Genomic DNA, 17,366 nt, shown 5'->3' with positions numbered 1-17,366 from the left:
TTCCCTGCTCATATTGGAAAAATGACCACTCCGATGAGGTAAAAGAGGGTTGCCAATGTCCATGGAATTGTGTCCCCAGATAAGTTAACACTTTTGAGAGGAGGTGGGGAAATGGAGAAGGCGTGAAATCAATTTTAAAAACAAAATCATCTCCACCTTGACCTAGCCAAGTATTGTACCATTGCTTTAAATTATGACTGTCGGATCACTAGTCAACAGACTAATAATTGATTTCATATTAAAAATTGCTCATTTTAGAACCGAGTAATCGTTGAGATGTCATACAAAAGTCCACAGTTGTTCAGGTGAGTGTGATATTGGGAGTATTCACTAATCATTAAATACCACCAACAATGCCTCTGCAAGATCCTGCAAATCCTCTGGGAGGACAGATGCACCAATGTCAGTGTTCTCGATCAGGCCAACATCCCCAACATTGAAGCACAGACCACACTCTATCAGCTCCGCTGGGCAGGCCACATTGTCCGCATGCCGGACACGAGACTCCCAAAGCAAGCGCTCTACTCGGAACTCCTTTACGGCAATTGAGCCCCAGGTGGGCAGAGGAAACGTTTCAAGGACACCCTCAAAGCCTCCCTGATAAAATGCAACATCCCCACCGACACCTTGGAGTCCCTGGCCAAAGACCACACTAACTGGAGGAAGAGCATCTGGGAGAGCGCTGAGTCGCCAAGAGCATGCAGAAAACAAGCGCAGGCAGCGGAAGGAGTGTGCGGCAAACCAGTCCCTTTCCCTCAACGACTGTCCCATCTGCGACAGAGACTGTAATTCTCGTATTGGACTGTTGAGTTACCTGAGAACTCCCTTTTGGAGTGGAAGCAAGTCTTCCTCGATTTCGAAGGACTGCCTATGATGATGATGAATCATTGTCTGACCCCTTTGCCACTTTTATTAGCCTGATGTTGCAAATTGCTCAGTCTCTGCTTTCAATTTTGAATGAAGTTTGGCCATTCTTGGCTAGCTTTCTCGATGAAATTGGTAGGTGGGACAGAGCATTCCATTTTGGGAAAAGAAAATCTGATATAGTCCAGCTCATTGTGCTGTATTTGTGCTGCGGTGACGTGGTTTACAGGCCAAGCTCTGCAGTATTCCTGGAGAAAGAGAGAGAGCTGTGTGTGGCTGAGCAGCCAGCAAGGGGAGGGGAAAATTGCATCAAGAAGGCCTTTGTGTGAGAAAACAGTATACTGCTTGGAAACTGCTCTACTGTATATGGATCTGTTCCACTTGTGAAGAAGACTTTTATAACCTACATGAATTATGAAGATCTTTCTTACTGATTCAGTTACAAACCACGTGCAGATTTCTTTGCTCAATTATCTATGTATGTGCAACATGAATAGGAGAGAATGAAGTGTTGTCAAGCTTTGCTGCAGTGCAAGTATTGGGAACTGGATCTAGCACAGAAAGGGTTACCAGCTTCGTGTTGATAACAATGGAGAGCCCGGTTAGTATGTTCTTATTTGGGTGGATTTTTATTTTCGGCTGTTGGTTTTGCTAATGTGCCTGACTAATCCTGTTGTAGTTGCTTGATTGCATTTTAGTGTAAAGTTTTATCCAGTGTTATTTGTCTAAGTTTTGTGATAGTGTTGGCTACACTCTGGGGAAACAGCACTGAGACCCTGCCAAATAAGACCGTACTATACAAGTAGGAAATGGTGATTGATGCTACTTGCTTGACCGTTCCAGCAGGATTGTGTAGCACGACAGATGGTATGTGGGCGTAGCATTGGGCAGCAGGCTAGTTCCCCTCGATGAAGAGCCTCTTTCACTGATAATATTGATGCTTTATTTCTATGCACAGGTCAGAGTACAGTGATTTAAAAAAAAAAGTAAACCGCACTGAAAGAGAGTAAGGAGATGAAAGTTTCATCAGCACCATGTAAGCTACATAGTTTTGCATAGGGCCCCTTTCAGCACCGTGTCCCAGTCTAAAGTGTATACATGGATTCAAAAGGCCAAATTAACTCATGACCCAAGCTAATTAGTGCAGGGGAATGCCTGTTCATTGAATACAGCATATCTATCCTGGGCCCACAATGTGTGAGTGAAAGAGCAATCTGACAACAAGATGTGGATGGCAACTATTGTGCAATCCATATAGACCAATTACACTGTTATTTGCATTGATGCAAAGTAATTTTGAGCCTGTATTATTAGTAAATAGTATGCACTAAGAGAACAAGAATATGAAAGTTTCACCAGGACTATGGAAGTTACATGGTCTGCACAGGTCGCTTTCGTGGTCTGCCTTGGAACTTTCTAACTTTGTTTGCTTTTTTAATGCTCGTGAGCTGACTGCATTCCAATGTTGGTGAGCCCATTGCCCATTGCAAGCATGTGTCGAGTTTCACCACCCTTGGCTGGGAGTGACGTGGAAGCTGGAAGTGTAACTTGCATCAGCTGACCCCCACATTGCTCTGTACAATTACTGGTGAGAGACTGGTGCCCATAGATGCCTTCCAGCAGGTGATGAATTATATCATTGAAATTTAAATTAGATTTTGCGGCAAATTTATGTATGGAATATTATAATCATTTATTTTCTGTAAAATCCAAGAGATCTGTCGACCAAGGAGGAATAGTGATCCTTTACTATTTTTGTGCTCACTTAAGACCCACCCTAGAGATTTGAGCATATAATCTAAGCTGACACTCCAGTGCAGTACTGAGGGAATGCTACACTGTTGGAGGTGCTGTCTTTCGGATTATACGGTAAGCCTTCTCAGCTGGTTGTAAAATATCCAAGGGCATTATTCAAAGAAGAGCAGGGGAGTTTTCCCTGATGTCCTGGCCAATGTTTATCACTCAACCAACATCACTTGGGGAAAAAAAAAATGTATCTGCCCATTATCTAATTGCTGTTTATGGGACCTTGCTGTGCACAAATTGTCTGCTGTTTTTCCCCAACGTTACAACAATGACAATACTTTAAAAGTAATTAATTGGCTGTAAAGAACTCTACGGTGTCCTGAGATTGGGAACATAAGAACATAGGAAATAGGAGCAGGAGTAGGCCATTCGGCCCCTTGAGCCTGCTCCGCCATTCTATAAGATCATGGCTGATCTGATCATGGGCTCAGCTCCACTTTGTTGCCTGCTCCCCATAACCCTTCACTCACGTATCTTTCAAAAATCTGTCTATCTCAACCTTAAATATATTCAATGACCCAGCCTCCACAGCTCTCCGGGGCAGCGAATTCCACAGATTTACAGCCCTCTGAGAAAAGAAATTCCTCCTCATCTCAGTTTTAAATGGGTGGCCCCTTATTCTTAAACTATGCTCCCTAGTTCTAGATTCCCCCACGAGTGGAAACATCCTCTCTGCATCGACCTTGTTGAGCCCCCTCAGTATCTTGTATGTTTCAATAAGATCCCCTCTCATTCTTCTAAACTCCAATGAGTCTAGGCCTAACCTACTAGATCTTTCTTCAAAAGTCAACCCCCTCATCTCCGTAATCAACCTAGTGAACCTTCTCTGAACTGCCTCCAATGCAAGTATATCCCTCCTTAAATAAGGAGACCCAAACTGTACGCAGTACTCTCGGTGTGGCCTCACCAATACCCTGTACAGTTGTAGCAGGACTTCTCTGCTTTTATACTCTATCCCCCTTGCAATTAAGGCCAACATTCCATTTGCCTTCCTGATCACTTGCTGTACCTGCATACTAACTTTTTGTGTTTCATGCACAAGGACCCCCAGGTCCCTCTGTACTGCAGCATTTTGTAATCTCTCTCCACTTAAAAAAAAATAATTTGCTTTTTTATTTTTCCTGCCAATGTGGATAACCTCGCACTTTCCCACATTACACTCCATCTGCCACATGTTTGCTTACTCACTTAGCCTGTCTATATCCATTTGCAGATTCTTTGTGTCCTCCTCGCAACTTGCTTTCCCACTCATCTTTGTATCATCAGCAAACTTGGCTACATTTCTCGGTCCCTTCATCCAAGTCATTAATATAGATTGTAAATAGTTGAGGCGCCAACACCGATCCCTGCGGCACCCCACTAGTTACTGTTTGCAACCGGAAAATTACTCATTTATCCCGACTTTGTTTTCTGTTAATCAGCCAGTCCGCCATCCATGCTAATATATTACCCCCAACCCGTGAGCTTTTATCTTGTGCGGTAACCTTTTATGTGGCACCTTTTATTGAATGTCTTCTGGAAATCCAAATATACCACATCCACTGGTTCCGCTTTACCCACCCTGCTCGTTACATCCTCAAAGAACTCCAGCAAATTTGTCAAACATGATTTCCTTTTCATAAAACCATGCTGACTCTGCTTGACTCTATTATGCATTTCCAAATGTCCTGCTACTGCTTCCTTAATAATGGACTCCAGCATTTTCCGAACAACAGATGTTTGGCTAACAGTTCTATAGTTTCCTGCTTTGTATCTGCCTCCTTTTTTAAAAAGGTGTATTACATTTGCGGTTTTCGAATCCGCCGGGACCTCGCCAGAATCCAGGGAACTTTGGTAGATTGTAACCAATGCATCCACTATCTCTGCAGCCACTTCTTTCAAGACCCTAGGATGTCAGCCATCGGGTCCAGGGGACTTGTCCGCCTGCAGTCCCATTATTTTACCGAGTATTTTTCCTTTAGCGATAGTGATTGTTTAAATTCTTCCCTCTTTATAGCCCCTTTATTATCAATTATTGGGATGGTTTTAGTGTTTTCTACTGTAGACCAATAAACAATATTTGTTCAAAGTCTCTGCCATTTCCCTGTTGTTGTTAATAGAAAAGCAATATATAATTGCAAGTTTTTTCTTTTTGTGTTGTACAAGGGTGGCAGCACGAGACCAGTCCTTGATTAGTTTTCTCTTGCCTTATGCAGAGGTGGCTTGCTGTTCCTTTCCCAGTATGAAAAGTTGTGTATTTTCTAATAATTATTAAATCATTTGTCAAGCTTTAGACAAAATCTTCATTTCAATTATCATGACCTTTTGTCGGGTTTAAAAAAAAATCTTGCAAAGAAAAGTGGATAATGTAGATATGAACCATTTATTTGAAGTGGGCTGTGAGTGCAGAGCTAGAGGTCATGAGGATAAAATTAACAAACCTCAAGAAAGCCTTGAGATTTGAATTTCTCTCCCAAAGAGTAACATACAGTATGAATGAACTGGAATCCTAGCAAAAATGCTGAATCTTGTGCCAATTACTGCCTTTTTAAAAAGAGTTTGCATATCTGGTTTCCCATCAAGTAAAGATTATATAGATTGACAATTTAACACCTTTTTAAATAAAGAGTTTATCTGGTTACACGGAGTATTATGTACATGGACAATTAATGCTTTGTTTAACAATGGTTCCTAAGCTACTGGGACCATGGAAAGGTCATAGCAAAGGAGGAAGCCAGTCAGGAATAAAGTTTAACATTTCTTAGAAATTTTTAAGAGGGTGATGTGTTTACAGAGCCTTTGCTAAATAAATGAAATGGGTTGGGGTAGTGTTCATGATCGATTAGATTGTATGTGATCTGTTTGCATTGCCACTTAGACCTATTTAGCGCATATTGGTATGAAGGCACTGCAGCAAAAATCTAATTAACATTAATAGGCTTCAGTGTGTGATGCAGTTTAATGTGTGATGGTCTTAATTCAGCACGACAAAATGCTCCCATTGCTATATCATCAGTGACCAACCACCAATACTTCATCCTCATGTTATACAGCTTAAAATTGTCTCTCCAAGCACAACTCAAGTTTGGAAAGACAGCATTTATAATTGTCGGGTTTAAAACTGGGTGTTTTCACAGTTCAGGTAAACATAGAACAAAATTTCAAACAGCCATTGTTATACTTTTGAAATCCGAGCGATAATTGTATTGTGTACAGAGGATGTTAATGTTAAGTATTTAAAGGAACAGTAATGTGTCGCTGAAGTGAGTGTTTTGTGTTGTGCAATACATTAAGTAACAAATAACATCTGAGGGGTATGTATCATCTGCTGGACAATGTGGTTAAGATATAAATGTTAAGTTCATTAATAGTTATTTTCCTGAAAATGTAATCTTAACTTGTAGCTGTCAGGTTTATCTCAATAGATATTTATTTTTGAATGTAACTTATTGTTTTGCCAGTTTCCTCCCTTGTGCTCTGGTTGAAGGGTTGTTGCTTGCTAAGCTATGATTCCAGGGGTGCCTGGTGCTCCCCAATAACTTGCCCAATTGGCCATTATTAACATATGAGCAGATCTATCTGTAGTTATTTGTCATGTGTGACATCACAGCAGCTTCCAATCCAGTTCTCCGTTGAGGTTTGTACTAGCTTTCCAATGGGGGACACTGGATCGAGGTCAGGAGCGTGGGTACGTCAGAAGCACAGACTTGGAATTGAACCTTGGTCTGTATGACACAGCAGGGCATTTACCCATTTGTCCAGTGAGTACATTTGTAAACAATATGACTGACCTTGGTGTCTGCATGTGTTTTTATATGGGAATTGAGTGACAATGTTTTATTTGAAGATTTGATCTGTACTTTTGACTGCACAATGTTCTGCATCGAGAATAAAAGTGCCTGCAGTTCAGTTCAGTTGTTGACTAACTTTTTTGTTTTTCTCACTTATTGAGTGGTTAGAATTAATGTTGAGTTATTACCTTGCAGGATCCTCCCTGTACAAATAGTTGTTCAAACAATATAGTTAAGTAAATAGGTGACGGTCCAGGGGGAAGTTGTTTGATACATATTTTAGATTTACAAGTGGTGATGAGTCGATAACTAATTGTGAAGTTAATCATGAAGCGCTGACTGGAAGGAAGATTGCATAGGTCGTCTTGAGAGCTTCAAATTTTCCATCTAGTGCTGTTTGCATAATGATAAATATCATTAAATTTTTTTTCTTCCAATTTTTCTCCACTCTCAATTAACCAAGATTCCCATTTTTACTGGATAGTCATGATAGTGTAACTGGAGAAATGGAAAGCTTGGCTATTATTTTGCCCTTTTTGCTGGCTTGGGGTGCTGAGGCCAATTGTCGTTGTGTCCCAGCTGTTGTCAGTTAATTGAGAGCATTATCAGAGAACTTCGGACTTTCCTGGTCTGTGTGACTTAGTGCCACACCAGGTTGAAAGTGACTTAACAGGAAAGTAAAGGAGAGTGTGAAGGAATATGGGCTGTGGATGACAGAGTGGATGGTGTCATGACACAAGATATGACGTCCTGGAGCCCTTGGCAGTTGATCCATTTATGCTGTGATTGGTAATATTTGGAAAGGGTAGAGCAATCTTAAGAATGACGTACAATTGCTGACAAACTTTGTTTTATATCATGGATTTTCGATGCCTTTCTAAAACAATCTATAGTTGGGAGCAAGTAGACCAGTATATTGTTGGGCAATTTGGAAGCATGAGTCACCTGAAAACATGGAATTTATCTTTACTTGTGGGAGTGGACTTGAAGCTTCAGGCGGCTACTGAAAATGTAGTACTGATTGTGGTTTAAAGCAAGCTATGACTAATTTGTGTTGGGAATAAAATTCCTTTGAGTACTTTTGGTAATTAATTGTGTGTTCCCAGTCTTCATTGCATCCCTTGGTGAGAGTTGGTAGGCAGCTATTCCCAAACTTTGGTCTTTCCAACTGGTGCTGGGAATTCATATTCTTTATAGTTTTCACTCCTTCCACTTGCATATCTGCCTCTGCTTGGTTATTCTTTCAAAGGATTTAAATTAAATTGAAACTCTGTGAACGGGGGTTGGTGGATGCAAATTGTTGTCTCATTACATTGTGGTGGAATATATGGATACTGAATGCAGCACACAACATGATTGATTTTATTATTTTAGCATAACAAAATGAGCCAAGATATGCCATAATTGGGAATCTGAGCTGAACAAGGATAGGAGGAAAATTAGAGGATATGGTTGTAGTAGATTTTAAAAAGGTTTTAGCAGTTAGAGGGATGGATTTGGGGAGAGAGTTCCAGGGTGTGTTCTGTGCACACAATCCTGTGAAAAAAGGAAAATTTGTCAAACTTCTCTCTCTTTTAGTGATGATAAATTTATGCTCACCAACTACTGACTCAGTGACCAGTAGAAATAGTTTTACCCTGTATACTTTATCAAAACTTGTCATAATTTTGAACATCTCCTTTGCTCTAATAAGATTTTGATCTCTATTTTATAATTAAAGCTTTTTCCTGGTTTTAGCTGAATAAATCTCTTCCGTAGCCTCAGTGGAATAAGGTATCCTGCCTAAAGCTGGGCAGGCCACTGGATGTTAATATTCTCTGATCTTTCTAGCATGATTCACTGGATAGCAATGAGAGGGAACACTGGCTGACTTTTTTTCACCCTATCCGTAGGCCATGGGCACTGAGGCTAATTGTAGCTTTCTAACCGCTGCTTGGATTAGATCAGCTAACTCAGTATAGATCTTCTGGTTGGTATGCCTCAACACTCTGGACGGTGCCCCACTGAGTCACTAAAGAAACTGGTGAAGTTAATTTTGTTTGTAAGTTACAACTGTAGCAATGATAGCAGCAGCTTCTACTGTGTTTTCACAAAAGCAAATGATTGAGGTAATGTGTTTGTTAGTGTTGATCTCTGCGATTCTGTGTTCATGGGTTAGCACATCTCGAACATCAGTGTGTTATCTCTGACCCACGCTCACTGTCAACAAGATTTCTCACTGGGTGCTTTGTATTGTGAAGTTACCCCCTATAATCCCGTTTGATGGGGAAAGGCTGTGTACTGCAGGGGGTTAGAACCATTCACTACTTGGTTAACTCTAGCCCAGATAGACTGGACAAAAGTCTCCTTTCTAATTCAATTGAGGCTTCGGAACAGACTGGATCCAGTCCCCAGTGGACTTAAGTGCATGACAGCTGGCACTCAAAATGGGTGGAAGACTGCGAGGGGATGTTTCAGTAACCAGAATGGTTTAGTCAAATGAGTTAAAGGCTTTGTGATGAGCCTGAGTGAGCTCCTGTGTCTGGACTTGCTGCTTGAGCTGTATTGGGAGTGGAGTTTCTGTATGATGTCATTCCCCTCTGCAGATGCTGACTCTTGCTCTCTGTAGTGTTTTGTGTTATTGGCCCAATAATAACACAATATGTTGTAACTGGGTGGGTTGCCTCAGAATTTTTTGTAATCGGGTTTCAGGATATGATTGATTCCTGATAAAAACTGCTAATCTAGTTAAACCCTTGAATGAGACAATGACACGAGAGTAAAACACTGCTGCACTTGGACGTGTGTGTGTGTGTCTAGCTGAAATGTACATGCAGATGTTAAGCTGAAAGTAAAAAGTTGGGTTTTCAACAAGCAAATTGTATTTCTTGAACTACTGCTTCTGAAGTGGAGGATGATTTGAGGAAAGGAACACATCACAGTGTAGGAAACTCTAAAATGGGAAATGAGCAATGAATAACTTAATCTTGATGTGGCAATGCTGATGTTGGCCATTGTGTTGGTTCTTGGTCTTTATAGAAGGTTATCTTAATCTTTGAAACCATATGGAGAACCTGTCAGTATCTGTAGCGATTTAGCTAAGAGGAGATGGGGAACTTCACTGATTTGTGTTGTGCCTGGAAAAGCAAGAGCTAAATTTTACTTGACTCCTCTGGAAAGTCCTTCTTTTGAAATGCAAAGAAATATTTTTTGATTTTTGCTGAATATGAGTCAGTTATACTTTTTTTTTATCAGACCTCTTGGAAAAGGGGAGCTTGGAAAACTTGAAGTTGTTACGGCAAAGGGTCAATTAAAATTTGTTGCAATGTCAAATAAATTCTGTTTTTCTTCTTCCTGTAGCTTTCTTTGTGTTCTTCCTGCATGCTTCCTTCGCCTGCGTGCTTACTAGCTTTGCATGTGCACTCCCCTCTCTTTGCTTGTTTCCGCTTCTTTACTTGCTCGCTTCCTGCCCTTGTTTTCTTCATTCAATCTGTTTGTGTGCTTAACCTCTTCCCATCCTTACTTCTGTCTCTGTTGGCATACCATCGCTTGGCTTATGTCATTCACTTTGTGGATGTTCAGTTTGAAATTGTGAATCCGGTTTAGCATAAATTTTACCCACCATCAACACAGCTCTGCATATTGCGCCAATGGTTTAGTTCAGTTTCCCCTCATGAAGTGTCCTTTTGGTCTGTTTGATTAAGATTTAGAATTTAAAACAAAACGCTGCTGTGTTGTGTGCTTGTACCGACTAAAAATTGGATTGTGATTGGCAAGTAACTAAAATGCAAGCCCGAGAGATGTTCCAGCTGACACTTGTTATATGGTTCCACAGGCACCCTCCAGTACCTTGCCAAAGCGGCCATTCATGTGTGTACCCAGATGGTGACTTTTAACAGGTTGTTCGGTGGTTTGAGGCATTACAGCCAAGCCCCATCCTGTCCATGTATGTGCACTTTGCCGGAAGAGTCACTGAAAAGCCAATCAGAACGCAAACTTATTTTATATTGTAAACACCAACTTCCAAAAAAATCTGATCATTCATTTATTTGCTCGTTGAGACCTTGCCATGTGCAAATTGGCTGCCATGTTTGCCAACGTAACAATAGTGATTACACTTCAATCATCATCATAGGCAGTCCTTCGGAATGGAGGAAGACTTGCTTCCACTCCTGAAGTGAATTATTTGGTGGCTGACCAATCCAATACAAGAGCCACAGACTCTGTCACAGGTGGGACAGACATTCGCCGAGGGAAGGGGTGTGTGGGACTGGTTTGCCGCACGCTCCTTCCGCTGCCTACGCTTGACCTCTTCATGCTCTCGGCGTTGAGACTCGAAGTGCTCAATGCTCTCCCGGATGCACTTTCTCCACTTAGGGCGGTCTTTGGCCAGGAACTCCCAGGTGTCAGTGGTGATGTCGCACTTTATCAGGGAGGCTTTGAGGGTGTTCTTGTAATGTTTCCGCTGCCCACCTTTGGCTCGTTTGCCATGAAGGAGCTACGCATAAAGCACTTGCTTTGGGAGTCTCGTGTCTGGCATGTGAACCATGTGGCCTGCCAGCGAAGCAGATCGAGTGTAGTCAGTGCTTCAATGCTGGGGATGTTAGCCTGACAGTGATGTTGGTGTGCCTGTCCTCCCAGGAGATCTTGCGGAGACATCATTGGTGATATATCTCCAGTGACTTGAGATGTCTTCTGTACATCGTCCATGCCTCTGAGCCATACAGGAGGGCGGGTATTACTACAGCCCTGTAGACCATGAGCTTGGTGGTAGATTTGAGGGCCTGGTCTTCGAACACTCTTTCCCTCAGGCGGCCGAAGGCTGCACTGGAGGCGGTGTTGAATCTCCGCATCAATGTCTGCTTTTGTTGATGAGAGGCTCCTGAGGTATGGGAAATGGTCCACATTGTCGAGGGCCACACCATGGAGCTTGATGACTGGGGGGCAGTGCTGTGCGGCGAGGACAGGCTGGTGGAGGACCTTTGTCTTACGGATGTTTAATGTAAGGCCCGTGCTTTCATATGCCTCAGTAAATACATCGACTATATCCTGGAATTCAGCCTCAGAATGTGCGCAGAAGCAGGCGTCGCCCGCGTACTTAGCTATCTTGGACCCGGCCTGGAGGCGGTGGAGGCTAAACAGCTTCCCATTGGTTCTGTAGTTTAGTTCCACTCCAGCGGGGAGCTTGTTGACTGCGGGGTGGCGCATGGCAGCGAGGAAGATTGAGAAGAGGGTTGGGGCGATGACGCAGCACTGTTTGACCCTGGTCCGGACGTGGATTGGGTCCGTAATGGATCCGTTGGTAAGGATCACGGCCTGCATGTCGTCGTGGAGCAGGCGGAGGATGTTGACAATCTTTTGGGGGCATCCGAAATGGAGGAGGACGCTCCATAGACCCTCGTGGTTGTCTGTCAAAAGGCCTTTGTAAGGACGAAAAAGGCCATGTATAAGGGCTGCCGCTGCTCTCTGCATTTTTTCTGCAGCTGTTGCACTGCAAAGATCATGTCTGTTGTGCCCCGTAGGGGACGAAATCCGCACTGTGACTCCGGGAGGAGCTCCTCGGCCACAGGGAGAAGATGGTTGAGGATAATTCGAGCGACAACTTTCCCAGTGGCTGATAGCAGGAAGATTCCCCTGTAGTTGCCGCGGTCAGCATTTTCCCGTTTTTAAAGATGGTCACGATCACTGCATCTCTGAGATCTCCCGGCAAACTCTCCTCCCTCCAGATGAGAGAGATGAGGTCATGTATCTGCATCAACAGCGCCTCTCTGCCATACTTTAGCGCCTCAGCAGGAATTCCATCCGTTGCCGTAGCCTTGTTGTTCTTGAGCTGTTTTATGGCTTTGCCTACCTCATGCAACGTTGGGGTTTTACTGAGATGGTGGCGGGTCACATGCTGCGGTGGAGTCGAGAACACTCGAGTCAAAGGCAGAGTTTCGATTGAGGAGATCTTCGAAGTGCTCCTTCCAGCGCGCCCTGACAGCCTTGGCGTTCTTGATGAGTGTTTCCCCATTCTTGGCCAGCAGTGGGGTGGGCCCTTGGGAGTTTGGACCATAGGTGGCCTTGACTACGATGGAGAATCCTCGCATATCGTGGCTATCGGCCAGTTGTTGTATCTCCTGTGCTTTCTCCATCCACCACCTGTTTTTTAGGTCCCGGGTCTTTTGTTGGACCTCAGCCTTGAGCCATCTGTAATGTTGCTTTGCTGTTCCAAAGTTGGGTTGTTGCTTGAGGCTCAGAAATGCTCTGCGCTCGCGATCTATTAGTTCTTGGATCTCCTGATCATTTTCATCAAACCAGTCCTGTGTTTTCTGGTTGAGTGACCAAATGTCTCTTCGGGCACTGGTTATGGAGGCCTGGCGGGCAGACCAAGCACTGTGGGCATTCAGCATCTCAGGCTCATCAAGGCACGCCAGGTTAGCTGTGAGAGACTGGCTGTATAGGGCTCTCATAGCTGGGTCTTTAGATGCCTTGGCATTCACTTTTTTGAGGCACTGCTTCTGCTGTCCCCTCTGCTTTGGGGCTATGTTAATGTCGATGATGGATCGGTTCGTCCAGCAGTCGTCAGCTCCTGTCATGGCGCGGGTGATGCGCACATCCTTGCGATCCCTGGCTCGGACGATGACATAGTCGAGCAGGTGCCAGTGTTTGGAGAGAGGGTGTTGCCACGATGCCTTGTATATTTGTCCCTCTGGTGGAACAGGGTGTTGATGATGAGGAGTTCATGTTCTAGACATTTTGTCAGGAATAGGGTACCGCTGGAGTTGGCTTTTCCTACTCTTTCCCCTCTCTGCCAATCACGCCTCCCCAGAGGGCTGTGTCTTTGCCGACCCTGGTGTTGAAGTCACCTTGGAGGATCAATGTTGCCCGTGGGACAAGGATGTCTTGAGCTTGGAATAAAAAAACCCACTTTAGTCTCACCTGTTGCACTGATGACTGTGGCGCACTGGTTCTGGGACAGGGTGAGATGAGGCGTTCGTTAATCCCGTAGGGGGAGTCTTTGAGGCGGTCGACCAGTCGGTGCATTCTCCCGCTGACTTCCCGGGCCGAGCAAGTCCGAACTCCCGACTCGCCCACCTCACAGGGCCCACGCATTCGCCGACCTCCGGACTCACCGACTCGCCGACCTCGGGGCCTTACTGACTCGCTGACCTCCCGACTTGCGACCTCAGGGCTTTACTTACTCCCCCGACATCCAGCTGCTATCCCCTCCGCAGATTGGGCCGCCGGGACTTCGGGGTCACTGCCGAACCCGGCTCCAAGTTGGCCGAAGAGACTCTGCGTTTAACCAGCCGATGGGACTCTGGGGCCGGCCCAGGCAACAGAAGGCTGGTGGGGCCCATGGAGCAGCGCCAGGGGAGTAACCTACTGCTGACTTACATTTTAGACTTTTAATCAACTTTCAATCTATTTTTACACTTTTAATCAACCTGAGTAAATTTTTAAACAATTTGGGAAAACTTTTAAACAACTTGTAGAATTTCTCTTTTGAAACCTCTGGAGAAACTTTTTTGAAAACTTTGGAAGAAACTTTTCGTACATCCCTCGGCACTCCAACAGACAACTGACCTTCCTAATGCCTGCCACCTACCATCAAGGGCGCTACTCGGCACTGAGCTTGCGGCCAACATCTTGCCAAAGGCAATTAGGCACTTCAATAATAATCCATTGGATGGAAAGTATTTTGGGATGTCAAGAAGATGTGAATGGCAATATATAAATGCAGTTTATTTTTCCACTTTGCCGTTATGGCTCGGATGAGCAAACTGTGCAGACTGGGAATTGACCATGAGATATTTTGGTCTGTATGGCTTTGCATTGTCTTTACTCACTGAACCATTGAGGGAGCATTGTTCTGTTCCCATTATCTCAGTCTTGTTGTATTCGAAGTTTAATGCTGCTGCTTCCGATTGAAACCAAATATATAACATTTTGGAATAGATTGATCATCAAAAGATCACTGGGTAGTTTGCACCAGTTTTATCAGCACAACCCAGGTGAACTGGCGCAAAAGATTGGTAAATTTTAAACGCAAGTTACCTTGAACGTAAATAGAATTCCTGTGACGTTAAACTCGAGTTTAAAAATCATTTCATCTGAAGCTGACCCCCCCCCCCCCCCCCACCTCACCCCAATAAAATAGGCCATGGCCCCGGTAATAATGAGGACGATGAGTTTCTACCGATTGTGCCCATTTACGGCTTTTTGCGGAGGGTCAAGTTGAGCTTGTTTTCTTAGGCATACTGGCACTCGTAGGCAAGTTTTAAAAGTCTTTAATGTGTATAGATATTTTAAAATATTTCATTTGCGAAGAAATTGACGAGTGTACCTCACTGACACGAGTAAGTAGTGCAGCATAGTTTTTTTAAAGTAATTTTCAGTGGGTTACTCACGAGTGGAGGACTAGGTACTCTTAAAAATGCTTATTTTTTGTGATCAACCCATTTTCAGCTGTATTGATAAAATTACATCAGGTTACCACTCTTAAATACGTCAATAAATATTTTTTAATGCAAAGTAAAAAGCCCCAAATGATTATGTTCTATTACGCTGAAGGATTGCACTGATTCATGGAAGATTTTACCTTTGTGATTATGCAAATTAATGTGAGAGGATACTTGAACTGCAACCTAACAAGTGGAAACCTACCCACTTTACATTGATGTACAGGCTGACCGAGATGTATGAAATTGCTTCCTCTGCAATTTTACTCTTTGTTTTCTCTTGTAGGAACAATGGGAAACTGAGAAATGGGGTTAAGATGACCGTTAGTCAAATTTTAATTGAATCAACTCCTGATAAATGTTAAAGAATTACTGTCTTGGATACAAAAATGCAATTCTTAGCACTTGAAAAAAAATGTTCTCCTACCATCTTTTTAACAAAAAAGTGCAGTGTATTATCCCTATGCCAATAGTGAATCAGTATGCCAAACTGACCAGCTATAGATCAGCCATGATCTTATTGAATGGCAGAGCAGGCTCGAGGAGCCAAATGGCCTACTCCTGCTCCTATTTCTTATGTTCTTATTGGGCTGAATTACCGAAGTAAAGCTGCTTCTCTGGTACTGTGTGCCAATGTGCAATCAATGCAGTGATGTAGGGGAAACCTCTGCTTGCATAGTGATTTGCAAGAAGCATCTTCCTCTGTGCCACCACCTACTTTCAGCAGCTGAAACCAGAGGGGAAAGATTGAATTATAACCACTTCCCTTGAAACCACTATGTGGATGTGATTTCCAAATTGCTTATAAGCAATTGTGTACCTTTTCATAGCTGAAGTACAGATAAAAAGTATGGCTAAACATTTAATAAATGATGTAGTTTCAACGATTTAAGTTTTAAGCAATTTTTGATGTGCATACACTGCTCATTTCTTTCTCTGCGCTTTTGCTGCTTTTATTTATTTGCAGATAGTTTTGTAATTTATCATATAGAAGAGAGGGTTGTCAATTTAGCCGATGAGGGGAATGAGTTGAGTGGAGGACGCATCTGTTGAGGTCATTCGGTGGTTAATTATTTTTTCTTTCAAACAGCTGAGTTGGAGAGGCAGTTCTTCTTTACCACCCCTCGCTGGATGAAAGAAAGAAATGTTAATCACGGGCTGCGTTCTCTTCACTCTGTCCCAGACTACTTGCTTTTAAAGCTCTTTGAGACTGAGATTTTTTTGTTCTAGTTTTCTCCCGTCCTGTCCTGAAGGCCGTGATTTTGTTGAACAACCTCAGGGGCACCGGTCACCATCTGGTACGTTGGGCAAATGGCCAATCTTAGACTGTGAGAAAGTTCTCTCTGCATTGATGCACACCATCAGATTGTATGCCTCAGTTTTCTCTGTAAACTGTGTTGCTTTAGCACTTCATAGAATCATAGAATGGTTATAGCATGGAAGAAGGCCATTTGGCCCTTCGAGCCCATGCTGGTTCTCTACGAGCACCTCAGCTAGTTCCACTCCCCTGCCCTTTCCCCGTAGCCCTGCAAACGTTTTCTTCCAGGTAATTATCCAGCTCCCTTTTGAAATTCATGATTGAGTCTGCCTCCACTACCCTTTCAGGCAGCGCATTCTAGATCCTAACCACTCGCTGCGTAAAAAGTTTAAAAAAAAATTTTGACCCCTCATTATTTTGAACACCTCTATCAAACAATCTCTCAATCTTCTCTGCTCCAAGGAGAACAACTCCAGCTTCTCCAGTCTCTCCATGTAACTGAAGTCCCTCATCCCTGGAAACATTCTTGTAAATCTTTTCTGCACCTTCTCTAAGGTCTTCACATCCTTCCCAAAATTGGAGACAGTACTCCAGTTGGGGCCGAACCAGTGTCTTTTATACAGGTTCACCATAATTTCCATGCCTTTGTACACTATACCTCTATTCTTAAAGTCCAGGATCCCGTATGCTTTTTTTAACTGCTTTCTCAACCTGCCCTACAACCTTCAACGATTTGTGTACATATACCCCTCGATCTCTCTGTTCATGCACCCGCTTTAGGATTGTACCCTTTAGTTTATATGTCCTGTCCTCATTCTTTCCACCAAAATGTATCGCTTAACACTTTTTTGCATTCAATTTTATCTACCATGTGTTTGCCCATTCCACCAGCCTGTCTCTGTCCTCTTGAAGTCTATCACTATCCTCCTCACTGTTCACTAAATTTCCAAGTTTTGTGTCATCTGCAAATCTTGAAATTGTGCCACGTGCACCCATGTCCAAGTCATTAATAGATCAAAAAAGCAGTGCTTCTAGCACCAACCCCCGGGACACACCACTACTGTATACCTTCCTCCAGTACGAAAAACAACCGGTCACCATTACTCTCTCTTTCCTGTCACTTAACCAATTTTGTATCCGTGCTGCCACTGTCCCATTTATTCCATGGGCTTCAACTTTGCTGGCAAGTCTTTCCATATTATTAATATTTGAGTTACCCTCTTTTCATTAGTGAATTATCCCGTT

The 17,366-nt window shown here is 43.2% G+C and overlaps 1 protein-coding gene across 8 annotated transcripts in view; it reads left to right on the top strand.

Moving 5' to 3' along the window:
- The window catches only part of myo9aa (myosin IXAa), a 285,885-nt gene that overhangs the window by 29,925 nt on the left and 238,594 nt on the right, over positions 1–17,366 (top strand). The window contains exon 1 of one of the 8 annotated variants that reach the window (XM_070864900.1): positions 1,353–1,465. The exons of the other annotated variants lie outside the window; for them this stretch is intronic. The gene's annotated coding sequence lies outside the window, so the exon portion shown is untranslated. Of the gene's footprint in view, positions 1–1,352; positions 1,466–17,366 lie in introns of those variants that run through there. 8 annotated transcript variants of the gene reach the window in all.

This window comes from Pristiophorus japonicus, chromosome 21 (assembly GCF_044704955.1).
Source record: "Pristiophorus japonicus isolate sPriJap1 chromosome 21, sPriJap1.hap1, whole genome shotgun sequence".
Taxonomy (NCBI): domain Eukaryota; kingdom Metazoa; phylum Chordata; class Chondrichthyes; family Pristiophoridae; genus Pristiophorus; species Pristiophorus japonicus.
Note: the sequence above shows the minus strand (reverse complement) of the source record. Positions and strands in the feature narration are given on the sequence as shown.